Source organism: Miniopterus schreibersii (genome assembly GCF_964146895.1).
Source record: "Miniopterus schreibersii genome assembly, chromosome: 1".
NCBI classification, from domain to species: Eukaryota; Metazoa; Chordata; class Mammalia; order Chiroptera; family Miniopteridae; genus Miniopterus; species Miniopterus schreibersii.
The window spans coordinates 165,560,098-165,572,373 of NC_138101.1; the positions used below are offsets into that span (position 1 = coordinate 165,560,098).

At 38.5% G+C, this 12,276-nt stretch overlaps 1 long non-coding RNA gene across 3 annotated transcripts in view; it reads left to right on the forward strand.

Annotated features, from left to right (window-relative positions):
- LOC308555697 overlaps positions 1-12,276 on the forward strand; it is a 49,189-nt gene that overhangs the window by 7,967 nt on the left and 28,946 nt on the right. For 2 of the 3 annotated variants that reach the window (XR_013998583.1, XR_013998584.1), the window contains exons 3-6: positions 1,609-1,686; positions 6,377-6,426; positions 6,541-6,601; positions 11,610-11,736. This is a non-coding gene — a long non-coding RNA (uncharacterized lncRNA). The remainder of the gene's footprint in view (positions 1-1,608; positions 1,687-6,376; positions 6,427-6,540; positions 6,602-11,609; positions 11,737-12,276) is intronic. The other variant, XR_013998585.1, reaches the window with a different exon arrangement.

A 12,276-nucleotide genomic window follows, 5' to 3' on the forward strand; every position in this document is an offset into this window, starting at 1 on the left:
TCATATGGCAGATTCAAATTGGGTCAGAACTACAGAGAGAGGCAGAGAGCATGTATATAGAGAGGACATTGAATGGGACCATTAATGCAATGACCAAGAAAGCCATTGATTGAGACTTTAGCTACCCTAAAGTTAAAGTGAGTGAAAATTGATATGGTGGGTAATACCTTAGCATCTACTAAAGAAATCATGATTAAGATATGGAATAACCCATGAAGGCTTCCTGTAGGAGGAGAATAAAGGGAAGCCCATTTCAGGTGGGAGAAAGCTATATTGTGTGAATAAGCCATATTTAATGGAGATATAATCACTTATGTTACCAGTTCCAAATTGATAGACATGTAGGTTCTATCATTTCTGTCTCAATCGATGATCTATATATGAATCTCTGTGTCTTTTTTATAAAGGTAAATGGTATACTTATGCATACAAACCAAGCAAATATAAGATACAGTATTAGAAATGGAATTGCTAATTCAAGTAGATTTACAAACTATTATAGATATTTTCAAATTGCCATCTAAACAGTCCACAGAAATTTATATTCCTTTTAGCAGTGTGTGAGACTTTTTTCCTCATTTTATCAAACTTTTGAATCTTTCCTAATCTACTATTCGAGAAATAGTACCTTGTGATTTTTAGTTAAATGTAAATCAAGCTATAATGTTTTCACATATATAGACCATCTGTATTTCTTGTAAGCTGTCCATTCATCTCTTTACCCATATTTTTTTTTAAAAAAGTCTAACTCTTATAATTCTTTGTTCTGACTTTCAATTTAATTTTCAGTGTTTTCTTTTAACTTTTGACCTTTATTTAATGCTTTACACTCTTTTTATGTTAATATTTTTCTTCTTTACTCCCAATATGTTTTTTCCCCCTTATATAAAGTTCTTTATTTCACTCCTTATAATTTTTAATTCTCTTATTTTATAATTAATCTTTTGGTTTTAACCCCTCCTTAACCTAGCACTGAACTCTTACTCTCTGAGCCAGAGACCCTCAGGGCATAATGGGGGCTGCTTCTGCAGCTGTCCTGTCACCCCTCCTACCTCCTTAATGAATCTCTTACCCTTTGATCTTCACCTTGGGTACCTCAGAATACTGAATAGCTGACCCTGCCCCAGGGCAACTCCTATTTTCTCTTTAACAGATGGTGCTTTTGTTTTCCTGAACCAGTGCTAGTCTTGATAACTTGCACTATGCATAAACTATTTCCAAAAATCACTTCTGAGCAGTGATACTGGGGGTTTGTGAATGGGAAAAGAGATAGAGAATCTGTCCTTTGTACTTATACTTATCTGTACTGTTTGGAATGTTTCCATAATGATGTAGAACTTTCATAAAATACACAAATTAAAGATTAATAAATCTTGCATTCTTCAACATTTATAGACAATACCTGTAGGACAAACCATGTTGCTAGCATGCCAAAGGTGACGTGGGAAGCCAGTACTCTGCTTTGATATTGGTGAGAAACCTCTTGATAGATGTTTCTGGGACATGGCACTACAGAATGTCTGTATCCAGGTGGTGGACAGCCCCTAAAGTGTTCTGCAATGGTCCCTGTTTTCTGATGTTCATGCCCTGTATAATCCTCTCCCTTAGGGTGTGAATGAGACCTGTGACCAACAGAATATGGCGGTGATGAGATGTCTCTCCCATGATTGTGTTACATTACATTAGGTAAGGCTGCTTGTTGTTAACTCTTGCTCTGCTCTCCTACTGGCTTTATAAAAGTGAAAAAACATTGCCATATTCTTCTCTTTGAATTTCTTTGAACTTATTTCCTACTTAGGCTATTCTCCTTCCTCCCTCTTTGCAAACTAATTCACTATTCATTATTCAATCATCCCTTCTGCAAAGCTTTTTCTGCCCTTTTATTGCCTTGCACATCCTTCTATTAGTGGATTCATCACACTACATTTTTGCATTTAAATGTCTATCTTCCTAAGTTGTGAGCTCTTTGTATCTCTATTGCCTATCTCTAGCTCATAGTAGGCAGTCAACACATGTTAACTGGCTTTAAGTTATCAGGATTTCAGTGTGATATCAGGAAAATGTATCAACACTGACTCATAGGGTTGGCTCTACTGGCAATGTTCTTCCAGCGCCTTGATATTTGGGAAAGTGACACAGAGGTTATATCTTTTTAAAGGTAGCAAGAGGGGGAACTTTATGAGAATGTAAAATGGTGCAGCTGCTGTGGGGATCACTGTGGTGGTTCCTCAAAAAGTTAAACATAAAGTATTTTATGGATATGATCTAGTATTTCCACTGGATATATACCTAAAAGAATTGAAAATGGGGACTTAAACAGATACTTGACATCAGTGTTCATAGCAGCACTGTTCACAATAGCCAAAAGGTAGAAACAACCCAAATGTCCATTAACAGAGGAATGGATAAACAAAAATATATACAATATGTTTATAGTGTATATAATTATAATTATAATATAATAATAATTATATATTATTCAGCCTTGAAAAGGAAGGAAATTCTGATACATGCAGAAACATGAATGAATCTTAAAAACATTATACTAAGTGAAAGAAACCAGACATAAAAGGACATATATTACATGATTTTACTTGCATGAGGTACCAAGAACAGGCATATTCGTTGAGACAGAAAGCAGAATAATGGTTGTCAGGGGCTGAGGGGAAGAACTAACAGGGATTTATGGTCTAATGGTTACAGAGTTTCTGTTTTGGATGATGAAAAATTTCTGGAAATAGATAGTGGTGATGGTTATACAACATTGTGAATGTACCTAATGCCATTGTATACTTAAAAATGTTTAAAATGGTAAATGTTTAGTTATGTATATTTTGCCACAATAAAAAAAAGGTAACTTGGTCCCGTTGAGCTAAGAAAAGGGTAAAATTTATCTAGAGATTGAACCCACAGCTAAGGGTCCGGCCTCTTGTTCCAGGAAAAAGTTGATATCTAAAATCGGAGCCTGGTTCTACTCTACAAGTTAGAGAAAAAAAGAGAAATATCCCTTTGTTGCTTTTTATGAAATGAATTCAGATGCAAAGAACATTCCCCTGTCCATGTATTAGCCCTTAATATTTCCAAGTAATACTACAGTGATTGAATCAGTTTTGTTATTAGATCAATCACTCTGCAGTTAGAGACTAGTAAATGTTACAGTGTAACTGGAGATTTCTGCCTACCAGGCTAACCCTACATCAGTGATTGGCCTGTGCTGTTTCCTGCTTAAGCTGGGAAGGACAGCCTGAGCCTTTTTTGTTGCAGACTAACCTGAAGACCTGGGTCAGAGAGCACATCACGCTCCCCTCTCCAGAATTTCACCAAATAATCTTAGTGCAAACTGACGGAGGGAGTCGGGAAACAGACTGTATCTGTCTTCATTCGGCATGTGTTAAACACAGACAGCATGTGATTGTATTATAAACTCTGGTTCTGGAAACCTTTCCTAGTCCTGTTGCTGCTGCCATGGCAACTGCTAGAGCTTTTGGTTCTGTCTGGGCTCTTCCTCCAGCACTTGACTGCTGAAGCGTGATTTCGGTTTAGTGCTGTAGGAAAGCCCAATTTCATAGACTGGGTGGCGGTCTCTGAATATTGTAAGCGGAATTGTGTCTACTTTTTGCTGCTCAGAGCTAAGTTGCTATTTGGGGTCTGAAGCCCTCTACCAGTGGGTGCTGCTCAGAGGACCTGGGTCTCTCCCTTCAGGTTGGGTGCTTATGTAACCTGAAGGCGTGATAGTCTGCTGCTTTTTCGTTGTGTGATTCCTACAGTGGAAAAATAACTACAGTTATGGTGGTGAGTAAGGGGGGATGCAGCAAAGAATTGAATGAAGTGCAACTATGTGCTGCTTTGGCAGTATAGGACAGTCTTGTTTTGGGTGCAGGGTCTCAGGTTGGTGTCATTATAATGCTTCTGGATAGAAGCAACAGCCAGCCCTAAGGAATATCCAGCAACAATTTAGAAAATGTTGTTTTCAATTTCCAATCATCTTAACATGATTTTCTAAGTTAGTGGATGAAATACAATATACAATCTAACAAGTTGATTTAAAAATTATTTTTAGACTTTGTTTTAATATAAGACATTTATAGGTCATTGTAGTATGTGACTAACAATTTTCAATGCTGGACTACTGTTCCCTTACAGTCTTGGTTGTTGTTTTTGTTTTAAATATATCTTTATTGATTTCAGAGAGAGGAAGGGAGAAGGAGAGAGAGGGATAGAACGTCAATGATGAGAGTCATTGATCGACTGCCTCCTGCACGCCCCCGACTGGGGATCGAGCCCGCAACCCAGGCATGTGCCCTGACTGGGAATAGAACCTCGATCTCCTGGATCCTAGGTGGATGCTCAACTGCTGAGCCACCCCTGGCTGGGCTGTTGTTGTTTTTTTAATAAAGAAAAGTCATTTTGTGGGAAATTAGGAATAAATCCTTATACTTAAAATAGCTCCTTTCATAGGAGTACACAAAAGGCTCTGGGTCTAGGGATGGTGAGCTCTTAATGGAGTAGTAACAAGAAACTGGTGTTCTGCATAATAAGCATTTAGGAATTTGTAATTTATGACCTTTATCACTTTGCTGTGCTTCATATTTTTGCATTGCTTATCAAAGTGCATTCATGAATATTCATTAAACCCTTCCAAGCAAAATCCTGTGAATTAAAAGACCGATATTATCACTGTCTCATCTACTTTGTAAGAGGAGAGAAATGAAGATAGATTGAGTTTATTCTTTTCCTCTTAGAGAAATGTGGCTAGAATAATAATTCACTTGCCTAAAATTGGCAGGCAAGCATGGGAGGGAGGAGAAGAAGAAATGGAAGGGAAGAAGAAAGCACGTACTTTTTTAAATTTGACTTATGTTCCAACACACTGGACATTGGAAAGCAAGGCTCTTGGCTGCATCTTGACTTCAGATCATGTTGCTTCTACTGATGACTGTAAATAAATTCATAATGTTTAACATATCCCAACTCATGGGTCCCTTCTGTGTTCTTCACACCACGTTGCAATATGCTTGTTTGTGTTCTCTCAGTTTGTCTGAGGCTGATACCTTAACACGAATGAGTCCTTTGATCAGAATGGTGGAAGGTGCAGCCAGGAGCACATACCCTGGCCTCAGGAAAATGCTCAGCAGGGAGCATCCTAGAGCACCTGTTCCCAGGCCAGAGGCCACTTCTCCTGCTACAGAATGGGCCTTCCATCATGTGACCCCTGGAGTAAGGGCTCGTGCATGGCAGAGCAGTTGCCGTCATGTACCATCAGTTTATCAAACCCTCTAAAGTCACACTGCTCTTCCTGGTTGGCCTTCCTCTTTGGATTCAACTTTTTGTTGCCACTTTTGTTCATTAAGCTTTTACTGTTTGGTAAGACTTTTGGTTACATTCTGTATTTGAGTAAAATGTCTCTGTTTTGAAATTGAAGTTCAGTTTAACACATTTCTTACAACATCCATTTACACAGAAAAGATGTGTACAGATGCATATATATATGTAGCAGGAAGAACATTTGCTATTTTGAGGCTTGACAGAGAAATTGGGGGGTGTAGGTAAAAGGGAAAGGAGAGAGGTCTCTTTAGGGAAGAGAAGGAAGTCAGAGATAGCAAGTAAGTTTAGAAACAGTGTTGCTTGATATGTATAAAATCCATGTATTTTTATATAAAAATAAAAAACTGAAATCTTCCTCCCATCATAGTCCCCAGTTCATAGAGGTCACCTCTTCCTCCCACTTTCCCTGTCCATGTAGCATCCGTTATTATTTTCTCCGTAAGCTTTCCAGAGTTTCTCTGCATATACAAGCAAATGCATATATCTGTTTATTTCTTTGTTCATTCAAGATGTTATCAAGTGTTCTAGGCACAAAACAACGACTCCTGTCCCCCTCTCCTCCCAAAATTACATTCTAGCTGGAAGAGACAGATGATAAGCAATAGATGTAATAAATTTGAAAACAACATTTTCCATTAGATTAGTGGAAAAAAGGAAGAAAAAGAACATTAAAGAAGTAGACTCAATGTGGAAAGGTGGGTTGTAACGTCAGCATGGTGGTTAGAGGACACCTCATTGAAAAGGTGATAAATTTAAGATATTTAAGCAATGACTTGAGTTGGAAAATACCTATGGAGGCTGAGGGCGGGGAGGGGAGTTCAATCCCATTCATAATGAGAAACATGGTTTTCACCTGTGTTTCCTATGTGGCCAATTGGCATTCTAAATTATACTGGGGCAGCGGGCACACACTGCCACACAGAAGTGGATACATATATTCCCCTTCAGTCAGCCCTCCTCAGGAAACCATCTTTCTTTCTTGGCATCTCACCAATGTCAGTAAGGGGACTTACACACATTATGTTCCTAACATATGTTTTTCTTTCTCTAGAAAGAAACCAGAAGCTGCATCAGCTCAGCTGTGGTGACCACATCTAGGAGGTAAAACAGCAAAGCGGGAGCAGCTCTGTTCCTTTGCCTCCAGCTGTGGCAGATGGTGCGTGGGGAGGGTAATACAAAATCCTCTCACTTATTGAGCACTTACTATCCACCCAGCATACTGCTAAGAATGTCATCTCATTGGACCCTCACGATGGACTTACATTCTTATGGATAGGTATTTTTATTCTATTTTATAAATTAAATTTATTAACTTTATGGATAAAAATTTTAGAGTCAGGTTATGGAAACCAGCCAAGGTCACAAAGATCATTAGTGCCTAGTTTTGAAGTCCGAAGATCTGGAGTGGAGTAGACTTACTGCAGTCCTTGCTTTGCAAAGTGAATACCAGGCAGGGGAATCAGCTGCCTTCTGTCCTTCAAGTTTAGAGCAGCTTGGTAGTGGCTTTGAGTAGTACAGGTAAATATGTATGGCAGGTCATTATGTGGTTACTTACGGATTGCGTGCTACTTGGCATTTATCTTGATATTCCCCCTTCTATTATAAAATACCTATTAAACCCACCCCCTTGAGGCCATCAGATGTCCTTACTGGCTGTCAGATCTCTGAGCTTACCTGTAGATCTCTAAGGAAGTTTTCAAATAAATTGAAAGGTTCCCACCTGGCGCTCACAGAGTCATTATTTTATCACTATAAAATAGTACAGTTGTTATTTAAAAGTTAACAGTTTTAACAACATATAATCTCACATAGCTTCCAAAACATGATTTGTCAAATTTAAGTTCCTTGACTTGTTGCTGACAGAGTTTACACGGCAAGCACATCTATTTTAGGAAAAAGAATAGATCCTGCTTACAATAATGTTTACATTGAAATTATATCTTGATGTTCCTATCTTTATCTGAAGTTTAAGTATACTCATTCAAGGCAAGAAACATAACATCTTTATGGGATAAAACCTTCCTAGGCCAATGCCAGGTGCCTTATCTGAGTTGCTGGATCTGGACTACCAATTGCATAATTAAAACAACAATATTTATTCCTTCAAAAATGTGGTCACTTTTCTGTTTTATCATTCTCTTTGATTCTTAGAAAGCAAGATCTAAAGTAAACTTAAAGTTGACCCAAACACTTCTCTCTGTCACTGAAGATGTCTTTTAGTTATTGAAACATCAGCTTTTGAAAGTATTCCATTTTGTAAAAATGAAAGGTCTGAGAAGAGACTCAGTTAAGATCCATTTATGTGTACCTGATTTATTAATCAAATGCATATGTGATTTCAAAAACATCATGTTAAGACACCTGCTTATTTATCATTTCTCAATATGCCACATACTCATTTTTCACTTTAAGATGGTCAACTATAAGTGATGTTGAATAGGAAAGATATAGGTGGAAACAGAGACAGAAAATGGGTTTCTGACAGTCTAGTGTGTGTGTGTGTGTGTGTGTTTTAAAAAAACCAAATCCTAAGTATAGATCTACACAGCACTTTCTGGAAATTCTTTGGTGCTGCGTAACAGTTCTATCTTGTAGTGCAGAAAACAAAACGATTGAAATCAGATATGTGGTTGCAAAGGCAAAAATGTTCTTGTCTATTTTATTGTCACCATCATTATTATGATCATTAAAAATAAGTTGAGGAAAACTGCTTTCTATTGTCTTCAGGTGTACCTTTGATCACCTGCAAAACCATTTTCTAAATGAATGAGTGAATGAATGAGATGCCTCTGTTTATGGCTGAAATGGAGAGAGAGTTGGAGGATCTTAAATATTTTAGAGTTTCTACGTGAGTGAACATGACAACACTCATGTTAAGGAGAATCTTTGAGAGTTCATCTTTCCCCAAGTTGTTTCCTGTACAAATCATTCCAAAGTTCTCCCAGACGCAGTGGGACTCCCATGCCTGTGATGAAAAGCCTCTGCAATGTGTGAATGTGTAGGAAGTGTTTTTAAGATTTTCTTTCCCCATCATCTTATTTTTTGGCAGATGACACAATTGAGGTGCAATATGTAGGTGGACATTTTCTAAATTATAAAATATAGGAGGCTAGTGGGTGACTGTGGAGGCAATGACATTAACAAAGTAGAGAAGAGAAGGTTTGAGAGTTAGAAAAAGCAATAATTCTTCCTCAATTAATAAAGAGCCATGAAATCTGATACTAATAGGAAGAATAAAGCACCTGAAAGCATATACTCAGCACTCGGCAGGAAGTGCTAGGAAGGCCAAGATAATTTTCTTTTTGAACCAAAACTTTCATTTTGTATGCTCTTCCACTAACCTAATCTCCTATTTTTGGGTATCACACACACATACATAAAACTACAAAAGTATTATGTAAAAAAAATGTGATTTATAAAATACAATTAGAACATGAAGTACCTTCCAAACATAAAATGAAAATTGGAAAATGTTCTCTATGTGGAGGATTCCATATGGTGACCTTGAGAGTTCAGTCCTAAGTCACTGTACCAGGGAGCATGCCACTGTGAGCTTGGCAGCAACAGGGGTTTGACCCTTGCTTTGAAGACAGGCCCTCGATTTGGTTGGACTCAAGAGTGGGTCCATCTCTCCAGGGCTGACTTACTGGAGACTGATGTGTAAAATCAAAATACCAGTTTCTTATTGTAATATATATTGAAATATAAAACTGTCACATAGGTTGGAGTTCTCACTTCCTCTCTGTAGAAGACTAGCAACAGAAGTCAAAGTTGGCACCAGAAGAGTGTATTATGAGCATGGACTCAGAACACAGGAAGTGAGACCACTGATTAGCTGAAGGTATTAATCTGGGGGTGGCCAACACAGATGCCTCCTGGGACCAGGCAACTGAGAGAGCTGAGTGAAGGTGCCTGGTGGGTGTTGTGGACAGCTGGAAAGCTATTTGTAAGGGACAGCTCTTATACAGTCTAGCTGATTGCTGCCATGTGAGAATGTGGGCTTTTTCAAGAAAATTAGTAAATGGAGACTCTTACATAAAATCTTTTAAGAAAATGTTTCCAGTTAATTTGAATGTTAAACTGAAAACATATAGGAGCAGACAAATCAATCTGTGAGCCATGTTAGATGTCCAGCATTCCATTCTGTGACCTCTTCTTGAATTTCCATAGCCTGATAATGCATCTGCTCAAGGAGAGGTGGTCTTGCTCTGAGACTTGAATACCCAGAGCTATTGGTTAAGCTTCCCTGTCCCCTGAATAATGTTTAGACATGCATAGCCAACACTTGCCTTAGTGATGCTCATTTTCCTGTATTTCTGTGATGGGCATCATCACCCCTTCCACATATGTTTGATAAATACATTCTTTAGGTATCATAATATATTCATTCTTTCATAGCTCAGTCTTGCTGACCTAACAGCTGCTTGGCATCTAAGCAGATTTGCATTCTCAGCTCTGGTCACTATATATCCATTGCATAGTTTAATGCTCAGGTCAATCTTTTTTCCCCTTATTTTTCCATCTGTATGATATCTGCATTACAGTTTTGAAAGGACAGAGTAATGTTTGAGAACTGTTCTGGATAAAATAGACTGCAGAAGTTATTATTAATGTTTTTTTGTCTAATCACAGCTGGCTCATTAGATATGTTATTTTTAAAATCAGCACAGTCATAGAAACATTTTCTTCTCAACTTGCCACACCAGTCGGCATATGGTGCTGATGCCAGCATGACAAAATTGAGGCAGCAAGGCCTTAAAAAACAACCCATATTATTATGTTTTACTTGGACGCTAACTTGAGATTGAGCAGCTGTTCAACAAGTATGGGAGACATTTCAGAGACAGCTTTTAGGTCTGGATCTGAAACTGCGGAATGGAATGGGAGGTTCTGTCCTATAAGGTGCACCAACCTGGGAGCCAGCTCCTGGACAGTGTGCTCCCTGAAATTTAGCCTGTGCTTCTGGTCTCCAATGGTCCTGAGAGAAGCTAAAATATGTTTTATTTTCCCAGTATGATCTGAAGGAAGCCTTGGGATACTTGGTATTCAGGGACATTTTATCTGGACACTTGGCCCTAAAGTTTTTGTTTAAACAATTGTCCCACGCAGGCAGAAACTTCAGACAGTTAATTGAAGAGAAAGGAAGTTGCTTGAGCTATCCACGTGCAGAACTTCTGGGCTCATTTTTCTTTTGCTTATGGACCACTCATTTCAATCATCTTAATAGAAGAATTTTTTTTACTATGGAAATGTTCAAATGTGCACAAAAGTAGAAGGAATAATATATGTAATAAACCCCCATGTACTCTGCAGTCTCACCAATTATCAATAATTAATAATTTCACCAGTTTGTTTCATTTATACCCATAGCTGCTATTTCTACCCTACATGGATTATTTTAAAGTAACCTCAAACAGTATCTAAAATTATTTCAGTGTGTATCTTTAAATAATAAGGACTCTTTTTCTAAAACACACAATAGCATTGTCATATTTAAAATTAAATAATTCCTAAATATCATGAAAAGCCTAATCAATGTTCTACTTTTTTTGATTATTTCACAAATATTTTGTAATTGGTTTGTTCAAATCAGTATCCAAACAAGGTCCACACATTATATTTAGTTACCATGTCTTTTAGGTATCATTCTCTCTTTTAGAACAATTTTTATTGGAATGTACAATAACAATATACAGAACAAATACACAAAACAATGTACAGCATGGAGTTTTATAAATGTAACTACTATCCAGGTCAGAAAATAAAGCTTTGCCTTCCATTTAAGAAGCCCTTCTCATGATGAACACTTTCTTCCCCAATTACTTTTATAGTAATTGCTGCTTTTCAAATAGCTTTATCTCCTAATTGTGATAAAATGTCCCCAGTCATTATATATTCATCTTGTTCATTAAAAAAAGATGTATTTTCACTTTTAACCTAATCATCCCTTTCTTTTCCTTGCATTCTGTCTGATAGGTTCTTTCCACTGGCAAATAGGATTGTGAGATTGGGAGAGATGTCAGAAAGTCTTCAATCCTGTGGGGCAGATTATATTCCCTGGGTGTCTAAAGGGGTTTACAGGTTTGTAGGAAGGTGAAGGGGAGAGAAGGCCTCTGTCCTTTAGTCTGGATGGAGGTGAGGTAATGCAGGCCCATTAAAAAACATTTGCTTCCAACCAGACTCCTTTCTCAGTAGTATGGGTCCCCTTCTCTCTTCTGGTATCTGTCATGCTCTTGGTTCCTTTGTTGGAAATAATCGTCAGGCCGATCTTCATTCTGAAACAGGTCCCAGTGCATCCTGCTGCTCTCCTGGCTAGAGGACCAGCTAGGTAACCCCTCTTGGGACAGATGTCTTTTTTTGGAAGAGCTCCTCCTGGCAGCTTCAATGCCATGAAGACAACTTTTAATAAAGGTGAGGAGGACACAACAACGCTCATCATGGACAGTCTAAGACTGTTTGATAACAGGAATGGCTGTGGGCAGCATCTCAATCGAGTCACTGTCGTCTGTTGCACTGGCTTCAGATATATATGGCTTTGGAAATGGAATTGCTGGAAATTGCTGTCTCGCTTCATGATCTCTTCAAATTCAGTTTCACTACCACAGCGGGTGGAATGCCCAAATCTTGGCTGCCATGGTGTTTAAAGAGTTCAAAAGCCTTCCTATAAATATCTGGCCGATGCCCCCTATAGCATTTGGTGGGGAAAAGTAGGCTGGATTGAGATGGAGGGCAGGTGAAATGGCCCAGGGGGAGGGACAGCTGCATGAGGAGGTAGTGGAGGAGTCATGAGGTGCTAGCACTGGATGCCAGGAGGAGGAAGAGCTCCAAAGCTTGAGGAGAGAAGTGGTGGGGATGGAATCGGGGGTGGGAGCAGACCCATCAGGTGAAGGGCTGAGGTAGGTGTAAGGTACTCAAAGGGTGCGGCTCATCCATAAGCAGAGTCACTAGAAT